Source organism: Bos taurus, chromosome 6 (assembly GCF_002263795.3).
Source record: "Bos taurus isolate L1 Dominette 01449 registration number 42190680 breed Hereford chromosome 6, ARS-UCD2.0, whole genome shotgun sequence".
Lineage (NCBI taxonomy): Eukaryota > Metazoa > Chordata > Mammalia > Artiodactyla > Bovidae > Bos > Bos taurus.
This window is the reverse complement of record NC_037333.1, coordinates 85,932,640-85,956,546: the sequence shown is the minus strand read 5'-3', so window position 1 is coordinate 85,956,546 and position 23,907 is coordinate 85,932,640. Positions and strand designations below refer to the sequence as shown.

The following is a 23,907-nucleotide window of genomic DNA, read 5'->3' as shown; positions in this document are numbered from 1 at the left end:
TTCTCCTAGCAAGAATACTGGAGTGGGTTGCCATTCCCTTCTCCAGGGGATCTTCCCAACCCAGGAATCGAACCCCAGACTCTTGCACCACAGGCCGATTCTTTACCTTCTGAGCCACCAAGGAAGCCCCTTGGTAACCCTAAAGACTCCTAAAAACAAATTCCTTTGAATCTTTCAGTTTTATATCAATTAACTAGACTGAAAAGCCACACAAAATCTCAACTCAGGATACTTCTAATTTCAAAGCTTCTGTGTCCACACCTCAGCAGCGTGACATCCATAGCTCTACCCCTCCTGCCAGAGACCGTACCCCATGGTTCTGCAGTGTCTGCCCCAGGCAGGATGGGGTAGACGGGAGGGGATCTGGCAGCACTTTCTGCCTTGGGCCAGGATGTGGCTTCTTTTTCCTAATCTTCTCTAGTCAGGCTATCTAAACTGCTCTAAATTCATAATGCAGACTTTGGCCCCTTCTGCATTTTCTTCTCTGCTTTCTAGAACTCATTTTAAGTAAGCTGGGGTGAGTGGAATAGGAAGTGGGTCCCTGTAAACTTCATTTATCTGAAATTCACATATGTAGGATAGATCATTCTCTGATAACCCCCACAAAAGGGGCACTATCTGTTACATAATATATGTGAAGACTTATGTTTCTCATGATTACTTCTTTCAAATATAATTTTATCATTGAGAAGTAAACTTCAACTCTTCCTAGACAGACATGGATTACACTGTAACTCTGAGACACTGCATTTCACGGTGTCACATTTAATGACACAGCATTAAAAAAATAAATAATTTCCTGACCATGAGAGTCCCAGGGATGAAGGGTTTGGAGGATTTTACTGAATTTTAGATAGAGCAAGGTAATATTTGGTTTTATGTAAAAATGCAGGACTCTAAACCAATTGGACTGCAAATGTAAGAAAGCAGCCAGGATTTCTCATTCAGACAAGAGAGAGATCCTAGCACTTTCCTTCTGCTGTCTCAGCATTTCTGGTTGAAACACAGAAGTGCAGAGAGGTACAGAACTAAGCAAAAATAACAGAGGAAGTACACATGATGAAGCATGTGTATTTGGTCTTTAAACCAGCAAGATGTGTTTAACTCTTGGCTGGTTGTGCTGTGCTTTTCAGAATATAATAAAATCTAGCACAGAATGGAGGGAAAGGGAATGATATCTATTAGGGTCTACTTTTACTCCATGCATGGTTCTTGCCCTTTATTATTGCATTTATTTCTCATAAGAACCCCAGGAAGTAGGTATTATTATGATCCACACTTTTAAGATGGGCTTCCCAGGTGGCTCAGCTAGTAAATAATCCACCTACAATGCAGGAGATTCGAGTTTGATCCCTGGGTCGAGAAGATCCTCTGGAGAAGGAAAATGGCAACCCACTCCAGTATTCTTGCCTGGAAAATCGCATGGACAGAGGCACCTGGTGGGCTACAGTCTATGGGACTGTAAAAGAGTTGGACGCTACTTAGTGACTAAACAGTAACTGTTAAGATATGAAAATAAGCATAAAGGAGCTTTGGCAACTTGCTCAACACCGTACAGGCAAATTGTAGAATCAAACTTCCAGTCTAGTCTGTGTAGCCCAAGCTAACAGGGTCCAATATTTGTTGAATAAATGACATATTGAATAAATAAATGAATACTGTATCTCTCACTGTTGCCATTCCAGGCAGATATATTTGTGATGAAGGGGCAGCACAGATCTGTCTTTACTCACGGTGTAGGGCAAGATCCTTTACCTCCTGTATCTTGTCTAAGGACATTCAAGTCAACTCTCATATTTTCTGATATACGTGAAACTGGATTGATCCTCACTTTGTGCTGGAGTAAGATAGCATAGAGACAAGAAAGTAACATTTATTAAATATCTTCTAAATAATAGACAATGGACAGACTCTTTTTCTATGTTGTTTCATGGAATCCTCATATCGGCTTTATGAAGTAAGCCTCACTGTCTGCATCTTTAGAGATGATAACACAGGCTTTGAGAGGTTAAGGAGCTTGTCAAAGATATATATCTGATAAGCATATTAGAATTTGAATACAGATCAGTATGATTCCAGAATCTGTATATGCTGTTTTTTTCTGTTTTTTTTTTTTAGTGTATATGTTTGGTTTATGATATTATATTAGTTTTAGGTGTTCAGTATTGTTATTCACTATTTTTACAGATTATATTCCATTAGAAGTTTTGACAAGCTAATGATTATACTTTGTTCTGTACACTATATTCTTGTTTATCTATTTTATATGTAGTAGTTTGTATCTCTTAATCCCATACTCTTAATTTGCCCTGCCTTTCCCTTCCCCCTTTGGTAACCACTAGTTTGTTTTCTATGTCTGTGAATCTGTTTCTGTTTTGTGTATACATTCATTTGTATTATTTTTTAGATTCTACATAAAAGTGATATCCTACAGTATTTGTCTTTCTCTGACTCATTTCACTAATCACAACATTCTCTAAGTCCATCCACATTGCTGCAAATGGCAGAATTTTATTTTTTTTTATGGCTGAGAAATATTCCACTATATGCATGCATGTGTGCTAAGTCACTTCAGTCATGTCTGACATTTTGCGACTCCCTGGACTGCAGCTCGCCAAGCTCCTCTGTCCATGGAATTCCCTAGGCAAGAATACTGGAGTGGGTTACTATGCCTTCCTCCAGGGGGTCTTCCCCACCCAGGGATTGAACCCACGTCTCTTATGTCTGCTGCATTGGCAGGTGGGTTCTTTACCACTAGCTCCACCTGAGAAACTCATTCCACTATACACACACACACACACACACACACACACACACACACTATAACTTATTTATCTGTCTGTTGTAAATAGTACTTCTATGAACATTGTGGTGCATGTATCTTTTCAAATTAGTGTTTTTGATTTTTTTCCCAGATATATACCAGCAGTGGAATTGTTCGATCATATAATAGCTCTATTTTTACTTTTTTGAGGAACTTCCATACTGTTTTACATAGTGGTTGTACTAATTTATATCTTTACCAAAAGTAAAGTCTTTTTCCAGATCCTCTCCAACATTTGTTATTTTATAGGCTTTTTGATGATGGCCATTCTGACAGGTGTGAGGTGATATTGTTGTTTTGATTTGCATTTCTCTGATAATTAGAGATGTTGAACATATTTTTATGTGGCTGTTAGCCATTTGTACGGAGAAGGCAATGGCACCCCACTCCAGTACTCTTGCCTGGAGAATCCCAGGGACGGGGGAGCCTGGTGGGCTGCTGACTATGGGGTCGCACAGAGTCGGACACGACTGAAGTGACTTAGCAGCAGCAGCAGCAGCAGCAGCCATTTGTATGTCTTCTTATTCCAGGTCTTCTGGCTCTTTTTTGACTGAGTTATTTATTATTTTGATACTCAGTTGTATGAGCTATCCAGTGGTCATGTATGGATGTGAGAGTTGGACTGTGAAGAAAGCTGAGTGCTGAAGAATTGATGCTTTTGAATTGTGCTGGAGAAGACTCTTGCGAGTCCCTTGGACTGCAAGGAGATCCAACCAGTCCATCCTAAAGGAGACCAGTCCTGGGTGTTCATTGACTGGGACTGATGCTGAGGCTGAAACTCCAATACTTTGGCCACCTCATGGGAAGAGTTGACTCATTGGAAAAGACTCTGATGCTGGGACGGTTTGGGGGCAGGAGGAGAAGGGGACAACAGAGGATGAGATGGCTGGATGGCATCACCAACTCGATGGACATGAATTTGAGTGAACTCCGGGAGTTGGTGATGGACAGGGAGGCCTGGCGTGCTGCGATTCATGGGGTTGCAAAGAGTCGGACATGACTGAGTGACTGAACTGAACTGAACTGTATGAGCTATTTACATACGTGCTGTTTACATCACACTGTCCTTCAGTAGGAAACTAAGTCTGGATGGATTATATTAATCAGCATTATTTACTTTGAGACTTCTAAGTGCTTCGACTATGTTGTCTATTAATTCATAATATTATTTCATAATATTCATATTTGTTGTTAAAAGAGAAGGAAGCCTAGACACATTCAACTCAATTACTTTTAGTTATGGAATCTTGCACATTAAAAAAAAAAAAATCCAAAACAAAGAAATTCCTACCTAAAGCCTAGAGTTGTAAGTTATGGTGTAAGTGCTCTGCAAAGTGTCTGTGTTGTGTCACCTTGCTGCTTTTTTAAATAGTATCTTCTTTTGAGATACTATGAGCCTAGCTCATTTCTAGGCTAAATTTCATCACTTTACCCAAAGGCAAGAAAAATTTACTGATTTATTTTGGAAGAACTGGACAGAACTGGCAGTCTCTGATTAAAGGCCTAAAGCCATTTGGAAAAAAATCACATTATTTTCAATCCACATTTCTGCCTGATAGGTAATGTCTGAAAGGTGTCTATGGAGGTAATTACCAGAGAAAATATAGGCTAGAAAACACAAGAAATGGTAGACTGTATTTCCTCCAAAAACTAAGGAAATGAATCAACAGAAAGTAAACCAGTAGAGTCAGCGTACTTTAAATTTTGGGTTTTCACGATTCATTTAAAAGACCAATTAAAATTGGAGAAGCATTTTAAAGAATATGATAAAAAATTTTAAAAGATAACTATATATTAAATAATTAGAAAATGTAAATTTGCCAAGCAGGTTCATTTCTTCAGATGATTCCTATAGATTGTTGTTCAGTTGCTAAGTTGTGTCTGACTGTGCAACCCCATGGACTGCATCACGCCGGGCTTTCCTGTCCTTCACTGTCTCCTGGAGTTTGCTCAAACTCATGTCCAATGAGTTGTGATGCTATCCAATCATGTCATCCTCTGCAACCCCTTTTTCCTTCTGCTCTCAGTTTTTCCTAGCTTTAAGGTCTTTTCCAATGAGTCAACTCTTCCCATCAGATGGTCAAAATATTGGAGTTTCAGCTTCAGTATCAGTCCTTCCAATGAATATTCAGGATTGATTTCTTTTAGGATTGACTGGTTTGGTCTCCTTGCTGTTCAAGTGACTCTCAAGAGTCTTCTCCAGCACCACAGTTCAAAAGCATCAATTCTTTGGCACTTAGTCTTCCTTATAGTTCAAGTCTCACATCCATACATGACTACTGTAACGACCATAGCTTTGACCATATGGACCTTTGTCAGCAAACTGATATCTCTGCTTTTTAAAATGCTGTCTAGGTTTGTCATAGCTTTCTTTCCAAGGAGCAAGCGTCTTTTAATTTCATGGCTGCTGTCACCATCCACAGTGATGTTGAAGCCCAAGAAAATAGAATCTGTCACTGTTTCCACTTTTTCCCCATCTATTTGCCATGAAGTGATGGGACTGGATGCCACAATCTTGGTTTTTTGAATGTTGAGTTACAAGCCAGCTTTTTTACTCTCCTCTTTCACCCTTTCAAGAGGCTCTTTAGTTTCTCTTTGCTTTCTGCCATTAGAGTGGTATCATGTATATATCTGAGCTTGTTAATATTTCTTCCAGCAGTCTTTATTCCCACTTATTCATCCGACCTGGCATTTCATGTGGTATACTTTGCATATAAGTTAAATAAGCAGGGTGACAATATACAGCCTATAGATATATATATTCTATAAATATATGTCATATATATATGTATCTTATAAATAACTGCTAACAATTATTGTAAATGGTACAACAATAATAATGAATATTAATGAGCTCTTGTCATATTCTGTGCATATAGTAAACACTTAACATACATTATGCCATTTAAAACTTAAGTTCTAGCAAACTGTCTTTCTGAATGGTAACCATGACCAATTGTTAAAGTGCAGTTGTTTCCTTTAACAGGGCAAGCATCCCTCCTTACTTTTCTTACATCTGTCTGGTTTCACTCATGTATGTTACCTTTCTTGCTTGGGAAAGTATTTTGGCTATTGATGCCTGCTCTAAACCTTTTCACCACATGCATGGTGACTTTGGCTAAATTCACTTTCCACTCTCTCGTTAAGCTTACAATATAATGTGGCTTGCTCTAAGTTGTAAGAACAAATTATGCTTCTTAATACATGGAAGCAAAATAGGAACAGATGCATTTTCAGGCCTCTTGGAGATGGGATGTCATCCAGCATCTTGTAATTCCTCTGGTGTCTGGCAGCAGCTTCACAACACGGCAGGCACTGCAGCTTTCTCTTCTGTTAGTTGTGACTTCTTACAGAGACACAACTGTTCTCTGTACTGCTTTGTACGATCCAGTTAATTAGATTCACTAATCGCTTCTTCCTATGTCTCCAGTTTAAATTTCCTAAGAGAAAGAACCTGACTGATTTAACTAGTCATCATTCCATATAGGAGATCTGAACTGGGTGGAACTTTGAGTCAGGGCATCTCATAGACTGTTGGCCAGAAAAAGTACCCATCCCTTACCTAATCACTTGAATCCAAGGAGGTAGAGTAAAAGTTGTAAAGCATGATTGAGGAAATTTCTAGAAGGAGATGTGGGTTTGGCAGGCATTTTGAAACTCCCAGAAGGTTTATGACTGTCAGATACCTTTCTTGGCCTACTTAGTATAAGTTTCTTGACTCAATGGCAATATTAAAGTTAAAACCAGACTTTAAAAAATTAATTTATAACAAGCAGCAGAGCTCTGTCTGGTCAGATTATTCATAAGGATTCTAATATTACCCCATAGAATATCTATGTCAAAAACAAAAACATAATCACATAATTCTTTGTTAGCATAGATGTTAGGTGGCAAAAGACTAAGTTAGTCTGGCTCATAGCTAATGAAAGAGTGGATTTATCACTGGACCTGGGATACATGGAGTTGTTTAGCCACTACCTCCTGCATCTCTCCCACATCAGAGATGGCCTTACAAATGACTCAGAATTTGGAAAATTCACTGGAAAGAGCTTGTTCAGTGGGTGATGGTTGGCTAGATACTGTCGGTGTTTGTGATTTGCCTTTTTCTAAGGATGGTACTTAATTTTTTATTTTTAGCTGAAAAATTGCTGTTAATATTTTTCAAGAGAATATTTTATTTAAAATTTTTATTGTACAAAATAATATATTACTTTCTTTGGTATTTCTGGTTACAAGCTCTAGCCCACCTGAGACTATGATCATTCCCTGAGCTATCGTGGTGGTGGTGAGGGGACCAGAAGTGCAGTGGTACATGTGCAAATTATTTTCCCCCAAGACTGTGATGTGACCAAGCCAAGACTGGCATTCTAGGGTCTTCCAGGAACAGGATGGCCAATGTGGAGTTCCTGGAGTAGAGTCTGTGCTGGAGGGAGAGGCCTGTTCACATTTTCTTATCCACATCCAGTTCACAGGACCACATATTCTCAAAGTGTGGTCTGGGGATACCCTGGGGTCCCAGGATCATTTTAGGGATCCTGGGGACCCCGGGGTATCCCAGGGTATGGATGTGAGAGTTGGACCGTGAAGAAGGCTGAGCGCCGAAGAATTCATGCTTTTGAACTGTGGTGTTGGAGAAGACTCTTGAGAGTCCCTTGGACTGCAAGGAGATCCAACCAGTCCATTCTGAAGGAGATCAGCCCTGGGATTTCTTTGGAAGGAATGATACTAAAGCTGAAACTCCAGTACTTTGGCCACCTCATGCGAAGAGTTGACTCATTGGAAAAAACTCTGATGCTGGGAGGGATTGGGGGCAGGAGGAGAAAGGGATGACAGAGGATGAGATGACTGGATGGCATCACTGACTCGATGGATGTGAGTCTGAGTGAACTCTGGGAGTTGGTGATGGACAGGGAGGCCTGGCATGCTGCGATTCATGGGGTCGCAAAGAGTCAGACATGACTGAGCGACTGAACTGAACTGAACTGAACATGTTATATTTGCTCTGTTCACTCTCATTCTCTTCTCTCACAAGTGCATGGTAGAGTTTTCCAGAGGCTACACGTTGTATGTATGATATAAAAGAGTGAATACAAAAATAGATCAGAGACTCCACCTTTCTTTTGTGAAGTCAGACATTAAAAGATACTTACAAATATGTAAAAACAATGTCCTTATTTCTTACTAAAATTTTTGTTTTGAGAAATATAGTAATTTTTCATATAATATTTTAATTTCTGTTAACATGTACTTTTGGTTTGTTATTGTTATTTCAAAATAGTTAATAAATTAAATGTTGAAAAAATTTGGAGTCTTCAAGAATTTTTAAGAGAGTAAAGAGTCCTGACACTGAAAGGACCCCTGTATAGGTTTCTTTTTTTTTTTTTTTTAAACCATTACTGTAATTTAACATTGGAAAAAACACATGATTACATTATATGATCCTAATTCTGTAGAACTGTAGACACATAGATACATAGGAAAAAGACTGAAAGGAAATACACAGAAACACTGATCATTTTTGTTAGGAAAATGGATGATTTAAATTTTGAAAATATCTGTCCTTTCAAATTTCTACAATCAATGTGAATTCTTTCATTATTAAGACAGAATGATACATTCCATACATTTAAAATATAGGGCATGCTGATTCTGTGGTAATGGATATGTGGTAAAATGAACTAAAATAAACTTGGTTAGACATTTAGAATTATGTCCAAGTCTATGAAATTTAGTCTTACAAGAGGTCTACAAAATGTAATTCCTCCTACTTTTCAAGGGGGAGAAAGGCTTTCTAACATTGAAATGGGCTTCATCTTTTTTTTTTAACCTGTATTTTCTTTCAGCTCTCCTTTAATAATTACCTTGTGAGAAAACTTCTGCAAGAAAAAGAACTGAAAATGACACCTGAATTCACAACAAAATGGTAATGTGAATGTGAAGATAGAATTTTGGGACCTCCATTCCAGGATTTTCTCTGTTGCAGTGACTTTAATTACACTCATTCCTATTAAATTGCTTCTAGTTAATATATAGTTACAACAGAATCCTCCTCATGGATTTAATTAAATGCATCCATCTGGTCATTCATAAACACTCACAGGGCAACTTCTATGAACTAGTAAGTGGATTCTGATGCTGAGGTTACAAGGGTGAATAATCAGAGTCCCTTTCCTCTCCAACAATTGTGAGAGAGTCAGATATATAAAGAACTAATTAAAGTTTGGTCTGACAAGTGAGATGTGCTGAGAACTATGCTATCAAATAACGTTTAGAAGTTGGTTTATTGACTCAGCCAGAATTTACTGAATTCTAACTTTGTGCAAAGTTTAGTGTTAGAGGATATAGTCTGGTAAATGATTTTGTTTTCTAGAAACTTGCATTCCATTTGGTGAGGCAATAATGCACACACATTTAAGATTAGCAATGGTAGTTCAAGGCAGTAGGAGATTAAATTTCAACTACTTATAGTAAATAAATAAGAGCCATCGAACACAGAAGAGGCCTTCAGAGGCAGGAGTAGTTTCAAAAATCTAATTATGGGACTTCCCTGTTGGTCCAGTGGCTAAGAATCCGAGCTCTCGGTGCAAGGGGCCTGAGTTTGATTCCTGATTAGGAAACTAGGTGCCACATGACTCAACCAAATATTCCGCATGCTGCAATGAAGATCAAAGATCCTGAGTGCTGCAACTAACCCAGTGCAGCCAAATAAACACATTAAAAAAAAAAATCTAATTGCAAAACTCCCTGAATGAGCCTTCTAAAACAGAGCCACAGGGCAGAGAGGAGGAACAAGGTGTCTGAGGGTGGAGGTGGCAAATAGTGTCCATTTTTTATCCTCCTCAGACCTGAAGCCCTCTTCTTAAATAAATGTTTCATTTCCTGAAATTAAATTCTTCTGTAACCTTCATGAACACATAGTTTAAAAACTGAATTACATTAAGTATTCATACATATAATATCCTTACTATAATTTAAAGGAGAAGGAAAAATATAATAAGCAGTGTGCATTTCAATATATAATGCTTGAGTATGACTACAGAACAAGCCAAAATGAAGAAGTCAGATGTTTGTACCTACTTGTCATGATGATGACTTTAGAAGAAACAAAATTAAAAGCCATGTTGAGCAAGATGTAGAGGAAAATGAAAGAGCAGCGGTACAGTAGACACTAGAATAAAAACTAGTTTTACGATAAGTGATGACAGACTGGACCTGTCTATATGATAAGAGAAAGAGGGAAGTAACCTTAATTGCAGTAGGGAAAACAAGTCAAGACAAATTACAGATTGTTGAAGTGAGAAAATGAGGAAGTATGATTTTCTTGCAAATGAGCTGTACCTTATTTACAAGTGTGTGTCAAATAATTCCCTGCGTTGCATAGGACAGAGGCGAGACAGAATAGTTCAATAAACAAATTCTGTCTTAAAACCGCATATGGAGGCATACATTCGGTCTTGAATTTACTAAGGGACCGCAGAGACCATGTGCTTTGACAGTCAACAGGAAATTGGAGAACTATTGAAAAAAGAAAGAGCAATTCAGGGGATAATAGCAAAGTTTTGTGGCAGACCTCTGGGGAATAAGGCTGAAAAGAAGGCTCGTAGTACAGGTGGTAAAGAATATGCCTGCAATGCAGGACCCAGGTTCCATCCCTGGGTTGGGAGATCCCCTGGAGAAGAGAATGGCAACCCACTCCAGTATTCTTGCCTGGAGAAACCCATGGACAGAGGAAGCTGGCAGGCTGCAGTCCATGGGGTCACAAAGAGTTGGACACGACTGAATGACTAACACTTTCACTTTCCTTATTTACAAGTGTGTGTCAAAATAATTCCCTGCATTGCGTGGGACAGAGACAAGATAGAATAGTTCAGTACACAAATTCTGTCTTAAAACCACATGTTGAGGCATAGATTAGCAATTTAAAGAAACTTCAAGTTTTAATTTTCATAATATAGATAATAAGAATCTGTTATGCCCATTTGAATAATAGAGTTATTCATAAAATGTGATGGTATCTGTGCATTTCATGTATCTCGATTAACGTTAATGGTATCTCAATCTTCACTTTAAAAGACTGCCAAAATTCAACTACAAATGCAGATGGTACAAGTGTGGGCCATTAGCTCAAAGGCCAGGAATGGTGCTTGCCCTTAGGAACTTGAATTTTCCCAGTGGTTAACAACTCTTGGAAAAGTTTGAGCAAAAGCACAGTATACTCTTTCTGTAATGAAAAGGAAGGTGTGAAAGCCTAACATATTCTGAATGTATTAACATACAAGGGCTTCCCTGGTGATTCAGATGGTAAAGAATTCACCTGCAAAGCAGGAGATGCACTTTTGATCCCTGAGTTGGGAAGATCCCCTGGAGAAGGGACTGGCAAGCCACTCCAGTATTCTTGCCTGGAAAATCCCATGGACAGAGAGCGTGGCGGGTACAGTCCATAGGGTTGCAAAGAGCATTATGCTACAAAATAAAAAAGGCTTAGGCTAAGTTAAGTTACTGCGAAACTAATGCATTAGAGTGATTTGAAGGAGAGTGTGCAGGCCTTCTTTTGGATAGAGCCAATTAGTAGAGACTTTTAAACCAAAGCCTACAGATTTTATTCAAAAAGTCTTGAGAAGCATTGGAATGTTCTAATGTCTTAACTTATTTTAAAATTCACGCCTCTGTAGTTTTTCATATTTTTATACTATCATAGCTCAAAAGGATCAAAATGCTTGATAAAAAGACAGTGAGTTTGCAAGTTGTATCAATTTATTGTGAAAGTACAAGTGTTAGCTGCTCAGTAGTGTCCAACTCTTTGTGACCCCATGGACTATAGCCCTCCAGGCTCCTCTGTACGTGGAATTCTCCATGCAGTAATACTGGAGGAGCTTGCCATTCTCTTCTCCAGGGGATCTTCTTGACCCAAGAGTTGAACCTGGGTTTCCTGCACTGCAGGCAGATTCTTTACCATCTGAGCCATCAGGGAATCAGCTTACTAGGAGACGTTTAAGCAGAGTTCAAATTCCAGCTGTCACCATGGCTATTTGTGGTTGAAACATCAGTTGTAGGGAATATTCATTTCAGGAATGTCATTCCTTTAATATCACGCCTGCTTTCCACATCAAACAGGTAGCTACTGGTCATGTAATGAAAAGGGTAAGAATGGAGCATCTCTGGAATTTTTGTTTTGTGAAGTTTCACAGCCTTGCAGCAGTGTAAATCTTTAAATCATGTCCAAAGTTAGGAAAGAATCAAGCACGTATCTGATTTTTTCTTAGGGCAGTTGACCACATTTTTATCCCAAACTTCTCATGGTTTTGTGTTACTTTTATCTTTTAATGTCTAGATCTCTTCTTTTATGCCGACTGTCTCAGTTTTGGGCAATTTGAAGCTTAAATATGTTAGTATCTTCCAGAGCTTCCCTGGTGGCTCAGTTGGTAAAGAATCTGCCTATAATGCTGGAGACCTGGGTTCAGTCCCTGGATTGGGAAGAACCCCTGGAGAAGGAAATGGCAGCTCACTCTAGTATTCTTGCCTAGAGAATCCCAAGGACAGGACAGAGGAATCTGGTAGACTACAGTCCATGTGTTCTCAAAGAGTTGGACACCACTGAGTGACTAACACTTCACTTCAGAGGGTACTGTAGAAAGGTGTCCCTGATTTTCACAGAAACATGTTATTTTCATAGTCCAGCATAATACATACCAGTCATCCTGTCTAGGCAGAGCAGACTTTTTTCTTGAGTCCCAGGCTCATAAAATCTTTTGGGGCTGGATAATTTCCTGGTGAAAAGTATAGGACAATTTCAAGGACTGAGATTGTATCTTATTTATTTTTATTTCTAGCACCAAGGATCATATCTAATACAAGCAGGCGTTTAGTAAGTGTCTTTTGATTGAATGAATGAGGGAAGGCTGTGGAGGGTAGTTGTGCTCTGTGATTTTCCAGATTTATTCTCAATTCAGTCTTTGGTTGTATCTTCCCTCTTAACTCAGTTGGTAAAGAATCTGCCTGCAGTGCAGGAAACCTGGGTTTGATTCCTGGGTTAGGAAGATCCCCTGGAGAAGGGAATGGTAACCCACTCCAGTATTCTTGCCTGGAGAAACCCATGGACAGAGGAACCTGGCAGGCTGCAGTCCATGGGGTCACAAAGAGTTGGACACGACTGAATGACTAACACTTTCACTTTCCTTATTTACAAGTGTGTGTCAAAATAATTCCCTGCATTGCGTGGGACAGAGACAAGATAGAATAGTTCAATACACAAATTCTGTCTTATAACCACATGTTGAGGCATAAATTAGCAATTTAAAGAAACTTCAAGTTTTAATTTTCATAATATAGATAATAAGAATCTGTTATGCCCATTTGAATAATAGAGTTATTCATAAAATGTGGTGGTATCTGTGCATTTCATGTATCTCGATTAACGTTAATGGTATCTCAATCTTCACTTTAAAAGACTGCCAAAATTCAACTACAAATGCAGATGGTACAAGTGTGGGCCATTAGCTCAAAGGCCAGGAATGGTGCTTGCCCTTAGGAACTTGAATTTTCCCAGTGGTTAACAACTCTTGGAAAAGTTTGAGCAAAAGCACAGTATACTCTTTCTGTAATGAAAAGGAAGGTGTGAAAGCCTAACATATTCTGAATGTATTAACATACAAGGGCTTCCCTGGTGATTCAGATGGTAAAGAATTCACCTGCAAAGCAGGAGATGCACTTTTGATCCCTGAGTTGGGAAGATCCCCTGGAGAAGGGACTGGCAAGCCACTCCAGTATTCTTGCCTGGAAAATCCCATGGACAGAGAGCGTGGCGGGTACAGTCCATAGGGTTGCAAAGAGCATTATGCTACAAAATAAAAAAGGCTTAGGCTAAGTTAAGTTACTGCGAAACTAATGCATTAGAGTGATTTGAAGGAGAGTGTGCAGGCCTTCTTTTGGATAGAGCCAATTAGTAGAGACTTTTAAACCAAAGCCTACAGATTTTATTCAAAAAGTCTTGAGAAGCATTGGAATGTTCTATTGTCTTAACTTACTTTAAAATTCACGCCTCTGTAGTTTTTCATATTTTTATACTATCATAGCTCAAAAGGATCAAAATGCTTGATAAAAAGACAGTGAGTTTGCAAGTTGTATCAATTTATTGTGAAAGTACAAGTGTTAGCTGCTCAGTAGTGTCCAACTCTTTGTGACCCCATGGACTATAGCCCTCCAGGCTCCTCTGTACGTGGAATTCTCCATGCAGTAATACTGGAGGAGCTTGCCATTCTCTTCTCCAGGGGATCTTCTTGACCCAAGAGTTGAACCTGGGTTTCCTGCACTGCAGGCAGATTCTTTACCATCTGAGCCATCAGGGAATCAGCTTACTAGGAGACGTTTAAGCAGAGTTCAAATTCCAGCTGTCACCATGGCTATTTGTGGTTGAAACATCAGTTGTAGGGAATATTCATTTCAGGAATGTCATTCCTTTAATATCACACCTGCTTTCCACATCAAACAGGTAGCTACTGGTCATGTAATGAAAAGGGTAAGAATGGAGCATCTCTGGAATTTTTGTTTTGTGAAGTTTCACAGCCTTGCAGCAGTGTAAATCTTTAAATCATGTCCAAAGTTGGGAAAGAATTAAGCACGTATCTGATTTTTTCTTAGGGCAGTTGACCACATTTTTATCCCAAACTTCTCATGGTTTTGTGTTACTTTTATCTTTTAATGTCTAGATCTCTTCTTTTATGCCGACTGTCTCAGTTTTGGGCAATTTGAAGCTTAAATATGTTAGTATCTTCCAGAGCTTCCCTGGTGGCTCAGTTGGTAAAGAATCTGCCTATAATGCTGGAGACCTGGGTTCAGTCCCTGGATTGGGAAGAACCCCTGGAGAAGGAAATGGCAGCTCACTCTAGTATTCTTGCCTAGAGAATCCCAAGGACAGGACAGAGGAATCTGGTAGACTACAGTCCATGTGTTCTCAAAGAGTTGGACACCACTGAGTGACTAACACTTCACTTCAGAGGGTACTGTAGAAAGGTGTCCCTGATTTTCACAGAAACATGTTATTTTCATAGTCCAGCATAATACATACCAGTCATCCTGTCTAGGCAGAGCAGACTTTTTTCTTGAGTCCCAGGCTCATAAAATCTTTTGGGGCTGGATAATTTCCTGGTGAAAAGTATAGGACAATTTCAAGGACTGAGATTGTATCTTATTTATTTTTATTTCTAGCACCAAGGATCATATCTAATACAAGCAGGCGTTTAGTAAGTGTCTTTTGATTGAATGAATGAGGGAAGGCTGTGGAGGGTAGTTGTGCTCTGTGATTTTCCAGATTTAGTCTCAATTCAGTCTTTGGTTGTATCTTCCCTCTTAACTCAGTTGGTAAAGAATCTGCCTGCAGTGCAGGAAACCTGGGTTTGATTCCTGGATTGGGAAGATCCCCTGAAGAAAGGTATGGCAACCCACTCCAGTATTCTTGCCTGGAGAAACCCTTGGACAGAGGAACCTGGTGAACTACATACAGTCCATGGGGGTTGTAAGAGTCCAGCAGGATTTAGCGACTAAACCACCAGTACCACCACCACAGTCTTCTGTTGATGCTGTCTGGCCAGCAGAGGGAGTCCAAGATCCACCACCGGATTAGGGAGCAATTTAGGGAAAGGAGCATCGGTTCAGTCGCTCAGTCTCGTGTCCGACTCTTGCGGACCCCATGGACAGCAGCATGCCAGTCTTCCCTGTCCTTTACCATCTGCTGGAGCTTGCTCAAATTCATGTCCATTCAGTTTGATGCCATCCAACCGTCTCATCCTCTGTCATCCAGGTTAAAGCGTCCGCCTGCAATGTGGGAGACCTGGGTTCGATCCCTGGATCCGGAAGATCCCCTGGAGAAGAAAATGGCAACCCACTCCAGCATTCTTGCATGGAGAATCCCATGGACAAGGGAGTCTGGTGGGCTACAGTCCACGGGGTGGCAAAGAGTCGGACACGACTTCACTTTCACTTTCACTTTCAATCTTTCCAGCATCAGAAAGATATTTCTAGCCCAAAAGAAACAGATATATTTGAAATTGCCAAGACGGCTTAAGTCTTTCTAGAAAATGCTACTTGCAGAATGTTAACTAATCTTGATACCATGTTGATAATATTTATGAAGAAAATATCTCTTTTTATATAACTTTGAAACATGGAGCAACCAAAACGTTTAAAGAAGAAAATAAAGACTGCTCAGAACTAACTTTGACTCACATTTGACTGTATCTATTTTTGTTTTTAAATGCATGATATATAGGATGTAAGTAATTCAAGGAAAGGGATTTTGGCATTACTTACTAAATTATTCCAAGCACCTATTAGAATAGTGCTTGGCACATATAGGCACTAAATAATTAAATTTTTGATTTGATCAATAATTGAACTTATACTATTTGTATAATTTGCATTATTTTTAAATTTAACATTATGTTATCCATTAACAGAAAGATAAAGAAGATACATGTGTATACATGCAATATATATATATATATATACACACACACATACACACATTATTGTGTATATAATGTGTGGTAAAATGCTATTAAATCATTAGAAAGGAGGAAATTTTGCCATTTGTGTCAACATAGATGGAATTCGAGAGCATTATGCTAAGTAAAATAACTCAGAGAAAGAAATACTGCATGGTGTCACTTATATGTAGAATCTTAAAAATAAGTCAGACTCATAGAGTACAGAAGTTGTTCTCAGGGGCTGGGGGCTGTTGGGGGACAGGGGGAGAGGCTAGAAAAAAGAGTACAAACTTTTAATTATAAGATGAATAAAGTCTGAGGATCTAAAGTATAGGATGATAACTGTCGTTGATAAGACTATGTATAACTGAAATTTGCTAAGAGAGTAGAACTTAAGTTTTCTTAAAAAAAAAAAAAAGAACAAGAAAAAGGATGTGTTAATTAACTAGATGGAGAAATCGTTTCATAATATATATGTCTACCAAATCACCACAACATACATTTTAATTATCTTGCGATTTTTTATGTCAACTATACCTTAATAAAACTAAAACAATTGGCATTATATGGTAAGCATTTTCCTGTTATATTTTTAACACATAATGTTTCATTAATTACTCTTAAAATCACAATTTTATCTATTCAATAAAATCTACCTTAAAAAGACAAACTACTTTCCAAAAGGTTGTACTGATCTACAGCAGAATGAGTTACATACAGCACACAGCTGTTTTCAGCCCTCATCATTATGGTTACAGTTTGTCTGAGTGCCCGAAGTGTGGCCCTCAAGCTCAGCAACATAGTCATCGCTTGGAGATTATGAGAAATGCAGACTCTGTCTGATCCTTTCTTTGCCTCATTGAATCAGGATCTAAATTTTAACAAGATCCTCTGGTGTTTTGAACATTCCTTAAAGTTTGAACTTGCAGAGGTTCAACTTTTAAATTTAAACTTTCTCTTCCAAATGTTTATTGTGCATTTTTGGCTCTTTTTGAATTGTCCGTTTCCATCCTTTGCCTGTTTTAAAATTAGGGCTATTTTCTGAGTTGTTTTGAAGATACAAAAAACCTGATGGATTTTAACAGGAACATGAATGAACTATGAAAAAGAGATCTAATGACGTTGAAGTTTAAATCTGTCTAGAAGCAAGTGACATGAAAGGGTGGTAAGGGGAGAATAGTTTGAACACAGGAAAACATTTAAACTGATCCTTATTTAGGACTCTTAGCATATATATCTCTTTTCTTAGCATTTATCAAATATCCATTCATTCACTCAGTACATTTTCTGACTGTCTCTGTATAGTACACTGTACCAATGCTGTGAATCCATGTAACCATAGGAAGTCTGTTTGCTCATCTTGGGGGCATTACAATCTATTTGGTGTAGTCACATGTATGCAAAATTAACTAATGATAAGAAGTTTCAATGATTATGGTTGATTGAATGCTAACTATAGGGCTCAGACATGGGACTCATCTGGATATTAGACAGTGGGTAGTGGAAGGAATGGGATGTATATTCATTGAGTGCTTACCCTGTATGTGTTCTATCTTATTCAGTTCCCTTTATAACTCTGTAAGGAAGTCAGGACATTTGGATCATAAATCATGCAAAGGCAATGGCAACCCACTCCAGTACTCTTGCCTGGAAAATCCCATGGGCGGAGGAACCTGGTAGGCTGCAGTCCATGGGGTCGCTAGAGTCAGACACGACTGAGTGACTTCACTTTCACTTTTCACTTTCCTGCATTGGAGAAGGAAATGGCAACCCACTCCAGTGTTCTTGCCTGGAGAATCCCAGGGACAGGGGAGCCTGGTGGGCTGCCATCTATGGGGTCGCACGGAGTTGGACACGACTGAAGCGACTTAGCAGCAGCAGTGGAAGGAATGGGATGTATATTCATTGAGTGCTTACCCTGTACATGTTCTATCTTATTCAGTTCCCTTTATAACTCTGTAAGGAAGTCAGGACATTTGGATGATAAATCATGCAAAGAGTTGGACAGTGATTGTTTTTGGTGACAAAGCAAATAAAGTTTATTTTGGGGAGAGGGGGACAACTTTTCCTTACATAAGAATTCCAATTAATAAATGTAGAAGGAATGAGGGAAATAGAAAACTATCATTAGAATGCCGTCGGAATCATTTTTGCAGGCAAGATCCACAGATGAATGTTAAAATTTTGGTCAGAGCTTTAAGGAGAAACAAAATATTTGCATAGCCAAAAATTATCTCCCCCCTAATGCTTATTTTGTCCAAAGACAAACAGTAAATTTTATAGTGGAAAAATCTAGCAGGTACCACTTAAGTATCACATAAAACATATTGACACCATTTACTTCCTCAGGATGGGCATGTTCACCTCTATGGTATTCTTCCTCAAAATTTATAACTTCAATCCAATTATGAGAAAACATAATTTGATAAAAAGGCTGAAACAACCTTTTTATACTACAAAGGAAAAAGTTTAACTATGCCTCTTTATCTTGATTCAGTCCTCAGCATAGGACTGCAATCCTAACCAGCTTCATGAAAAAGAAGAAATAAAAAAAAAAATAAATGAAGTTAGGTTTTCCTTTTGTAAAGAGTGACCATTTCATTCCAGAATATAAAAGTATTGGCTCTACAGAGCCACTCCTTCACTGTCAGGTCTTTCTGCAAAGCATTGCTCATGTGAGATGAAAATTACATATTATACAGAATCATAGACAGTTCTGAACCTTCTCTTCACAATCAGTAGAGTTTTAAAATCTCGGTCATCGAGTTTCCCAGCCTGTTATTTTCACTTTGTAATTAAAAAAGAGGATGGAAATAACAGTATGTGTTTGTATATTACTTTATATCTTGCAAAGGAGTTTTAAATTTATATTTCATCTCAAGCTCACCAACCTTATGAGATAGGCTACTTATTATCAGCAGCCTTGTATTGGGATTTCAAAATACAGACTCTGGGACATTCATTAAGTTCTAAGGATACAGAGCCAGTTATTGCTGGTACTCTTTTCTACCTTCCTGGAACTTTCTTACGCTCTCTAAAAGTGAAAGTGGAGAGTCAAATTCTCTTGTCCTTGCTGCTGTTGTTCAGTCACTCCATCGTGTCCAATTCTTTGCGACCCCTTGGACTGCAGCATGCCAGGCTTCCCTGTCCTTCACTGTCTCTTGAAGTTTTCTCAAACTCATGTTCATTGAGTCGATCATGCCATCCAACCATCTCATCCTCTGTCACCCCCTTCTCCTCCTGATCTCAATCTTTACCAGCGCTGGGGTCTTTTCGAATGAGTTGGCTCTTCCCATTAGGTGGCCAAAGTATTGAAGCTTCAGCTTCAGCATCAGTCCTCCAGTGAATATTCAGGGTTGATTTCCTTTAGGATTGACTTGTTTGATCTCCTTACTGTCTAAGGGACTCTCAAGAGTCTTATCTTGTCTTTACAGGTCAGAAAAAAGGGTCATACTCAGGGTAATACTTATGATAATAATAATAATAACACCTGTCTTTATTGCATTCTTAAAATATGCTTAAGAATTTGCCAATTATTTTCTAAATATATACTTTCATTAAATCTTTTTTTACAATTTTACAAGGGGATTGAAAAGTAGCCATGGAGAGGATTGGCATCTGATTGGATGTAATGAGCAGGAGAAGAGGGAAGTGTATAGTGTTATGATGATTATGAACTTTGGTGATGTGGAATATGGTGGGACTACTGATAAAAACAGAGGATGCAAGAAGAGGAACATGAGGGAAGATGATTTCATTTTGAGTATGTTGTGTGTACTATGTCCTACAGTATGTCCCCAGTTTGGCTTCTTTAAAGCACTTAGAATAACTTGTGAACATCAAGCAAAAATTAAATGTGCATTTTATTATAGTGGTTCAGAGACCAAGATCTAATCAGATATGAGAATGCAAGCTCAGAACTCTCAGCAGACTCATCTAGTAGCCACTTGCTTGGCATGAGGGAAAGCTTTTCTAAGCAAGTTTCTGGAGACTGTGTTACTGCAGCTAGCTTCAATTAGCCTGGTGAGACATTACTTTGAAAAGCAAATCAGACTACAATTACAGAGTGTGGGACAGACGGGGTGTGGAGGAGTTAAATGATTGACAATTAACCGTGAGAAGCTTGCTGACACAAAGTCTGACTTGAACAGTGATTAAACAAATATGTCTACAGTTATTATAGTACATGGATTTTCCCCTCATTGTAACCCCACAACTGTATCCCTTGGAGTGGAGGAGGATGAGGAAAGCACTACATTATTAAGCAATCATACGTCAGCTGATCAAGCATACACAGTGCCCACAGAATGTACAGAGCAGTTTTTCAGGGCAAAGACAAGTCCTTCAACCCACACAACTCCACAGGTGCCAAGGATTCAGTTATCCTCATTAGTTATTCACAGACGACAGACCCTTCATCTCTCATGGAAGTAACAGCTTATACTTCTATATTACTTTATATTTTGTAGGGAAAAAAACCCAAGCCTTCTCTTGGGACTTAAATCTTTTCCACGGCCTCTAGATGCCTTTAATCTAGGGCTCCACTCTTTCTTGTACCAGATTTCAAAAGCCAGTTCATTCTCCACTGGATGCGGTTCATTGAGGTGGGTCTCATCTCATGGGTGGAGTGTCTACCAGCAAGTTCATATCTTCGACACTGCCAAGATGCACCACCTTTTAACTGGTCTTACATTTGGTATTATCCCAAGAAAATCTCTCTTCCCTTCCTATACTTACTTTTTCTTCTCTACTGAATGCTTACCTTGGTATCTCTTACCCTTGGTATCCATGTCACTATGATGGGAGGGATGAAAGAAAACATACCAAATCATCTCATTGACACTCATTTTCAGGTAGGGAGAAGGAAAAAAAGAATCTCCGCATGATTTGTTGTTGTTCAGTCGCTCATTTGTGTCCAACCCTGCAACCCATGGCCTGCAGCATGCCAGGCTTCCCTGTCCTTCACTATCTCCCGAAGTTTGCTCAAACTCATGTCCATTGAATTGGCAATGCCATCCAACCATCTCATCCTCTGTCATCCCCTTCTCCTCTTGCTTTCAATCTTTCCCAGCATCAGTGTTTTTTCCAATGAGTCGACTCTTCGCATCAGGTGGCCAAAGTACTGACACTTCAGCATTAGTCCTTCCAATGAATATTCAGGATTGATTTCCTTTAGGATTGATTGATTTGATCTCCTTGCTGTCCAAGGATTCTCAAGAGTCTTCTCTAGTACCACAGTTTGAAAGCATTAGTTTTTTGGCGCTCAGCCTTCTTTATGGTCCAACTCTCACATCCATACATGACTACTGGAAAAACCATAGCTTTGACCATATGGACCTTTGTTGGCAAAGTGATGTCTCTGCTTTTTAATATGCTGTCTAGGTTTGTCGTAGCTTTTCTTCCAAGGAGCAAGCGTCTGTTAATTTCATGGCTGCAGTCACTGTCCTCAGTGATTTTGTAGCCCAATAAAATAAAGTCTGTCACTGTTTCCATTTTTTCCCCATCTATTTGCCATGAAGTTGCAGCCTCACTTCTCACATAGACAGATCAACAGAGATCATTAAAGATTTCTTACTGTATAAAATCCCTTTCAAACATTAGGGAATTGGTTGTATAAATTATGACTAATTGATAAAATAGAAGATAATTTAGAGACTGAAATTGTTTTAGCGAAATTACAGCAGAAAATACTTATGGTATATAGAATAGTTAAGTGGAAAAAATATGTTACATGACAGTATATACTGCTGCAGAATAAACAACTTTGTCAAAAAATACATAAAATGTTCACAGAAAAAAGTGACTGGAAAGTATTTATCAAAGTGTTAATGTTCATAAAATATGAATGATGGAGTTTGAGTGACTAATTTTCTTTCTTATAAATTTTCTTATAATTTATAATTATAAAAAATTAAACTTTTTTTTTTTTCATTTGCTTCTACTTTAAAAAACAGAGTCATGATAATCAGCTGGTGACTGGCTGACAAACTCTACCAGCTCCAAAGAATAGTGGGTATTTTTTTGTAGAGCTGGTATGATAATGTGCTTTGCTTTTTATTTTTAAAAAATTAATTAATTAATCCTGCTGTGCAGCTTGCAGGATTTTAGTTCCCCAACCAGGGATTGAATTATACATTGCTTTGAAAAAACTAAGACTATATGCAAAGAGATAAAAGCAAAGCTTGAAAACTTTGACAGGGAACAGGAAACTAAATAATATAATGTAGCAGATTTCAAAAATAGCCAAATAGAAATTCTGAAAGTGACAATGTAAATAAAATTAAGAGAACCGATGGATCAGTATAGCAGCAGATTAGATACAGCTGGAGAAAGAACTCATGAACTCATAGGTCCAAGTTTAGAATGTAAGGTGACTGTAAACATCCTTAGCAATATGTATTGGCATCCAGGAAGTTGCATTCAAAACACTGAAGATGCAATTTGCAACATAAGTATGTCCACAATGCCAGTGGAAACTACCTGGGTGGCAGTAGGAGGGCAATGTGTTTATGTGAACAAAAGTGGTCATCAGTTCAGTTCAGTTCAGTTCAGTCGCTCAGTCGTGTCCGACTCTTTGTGACCCCATGAATCACAGCACACCAGGCCTCCCTGTCCATCACCAACTCCTGGAGTTCACCGAGACTCACGTCCATCGAGTCAGTGATGCCATCCAGCCATCTCATCCTCTGTCATCCCTTTCTCCTCCTGCCCCCAATCCCTTCCAGCATCAGAGTCTTTTCCAATGAGTCAACTCTTCGCATGAGGTGGCCAAAGTCCTGGGGTTTCAGCTTTAGCATCATTCCTTCCAAAAGTGGTCATATATGTGCTATTTTCCTTCCAGGACTTCTAGTCTATGACTTCTCAAATTGTTGTATTTTCAGTTACATAGGGACACTGAAATGGTAGGATCTTTGGATTCTAAAAATATTTAGTAGATTGTATAAGGGATATAAGTATACTACTTGTTGAGATGTTCTTATATGTAATGTCTTCTTGAAGTTTAAAGGTAAAGGAAGTTTAATTCAAATTAGTTGTTCTTTTAAATTTTACTCTAAAGTGAAAAATTGTTGCAATTATTTGTTCTATGTGTTGATCTAAAATCTATTGGAACCTATTTCATGTTGGTATATAGTTACCTGTTTTAGTTTAACAAATGTAAAGTTTTAATTATATTATTAATTAAAAATTCTGTTTGTTTTTTCTTAGTCTCCTTGAGTTTCCTGAATGTGGCTTCTTACCTCTTAGATTAGATGTCTTTTGGTCTGATCTGCCAATATTTTCGGAGAAAGCAATGGCACCCTACTCCAGTACTCTTGCCTGGAAAATCCCATGGACGGAGGAGCCTGGTAGGCTGCAGTCCATGGAGTCTCGAAGAGTCGGACACGACTGAGCGAGTTCACTTTCACTTTTCACTTTCATGCACTGGAGAAGGCAATGGCAACCCACTCCAGTGTTCTTGCCTGGAGAATCCCAGGGACGGGGGAGCCTGGTGGGTGGCCGTCTATGGGGTCGCACAGAGTTGGACACGACTGAAGCAACTTAGCAGCAGCAGCAACACTAAATATTTTACTAGGAGGATAGGCCTGCATTAAAAAAATAATT

At 38.7% G+C, this 23,907-nt stretch overlaps 1 long non-coding RNA gene across 1 annotated transcript in view; it reads left to right on the top strand.

Moving 5' to 3' along the window:
- The window catches only part of LOC112447096 (uncharacterized), a 42,815-nt gene extending 26,324 nt beyond the window's left edge, over positions 1–16,491 (top strand). Inside the window, exons 2-3 of the long non-coding RNA XR_009494913.1 lie at positions 8,668–8,747; positions 15,621–16,491. This is a non-coding gene — a long non-coding RNA (uncharacterized lncRNA). The remainder of the gene's footprint in view (positions 1–8,667; positions 8,748–15,620) is intronic.
- Positions 16,492–23,907: the final 7,416 nt, after the last annotated feature.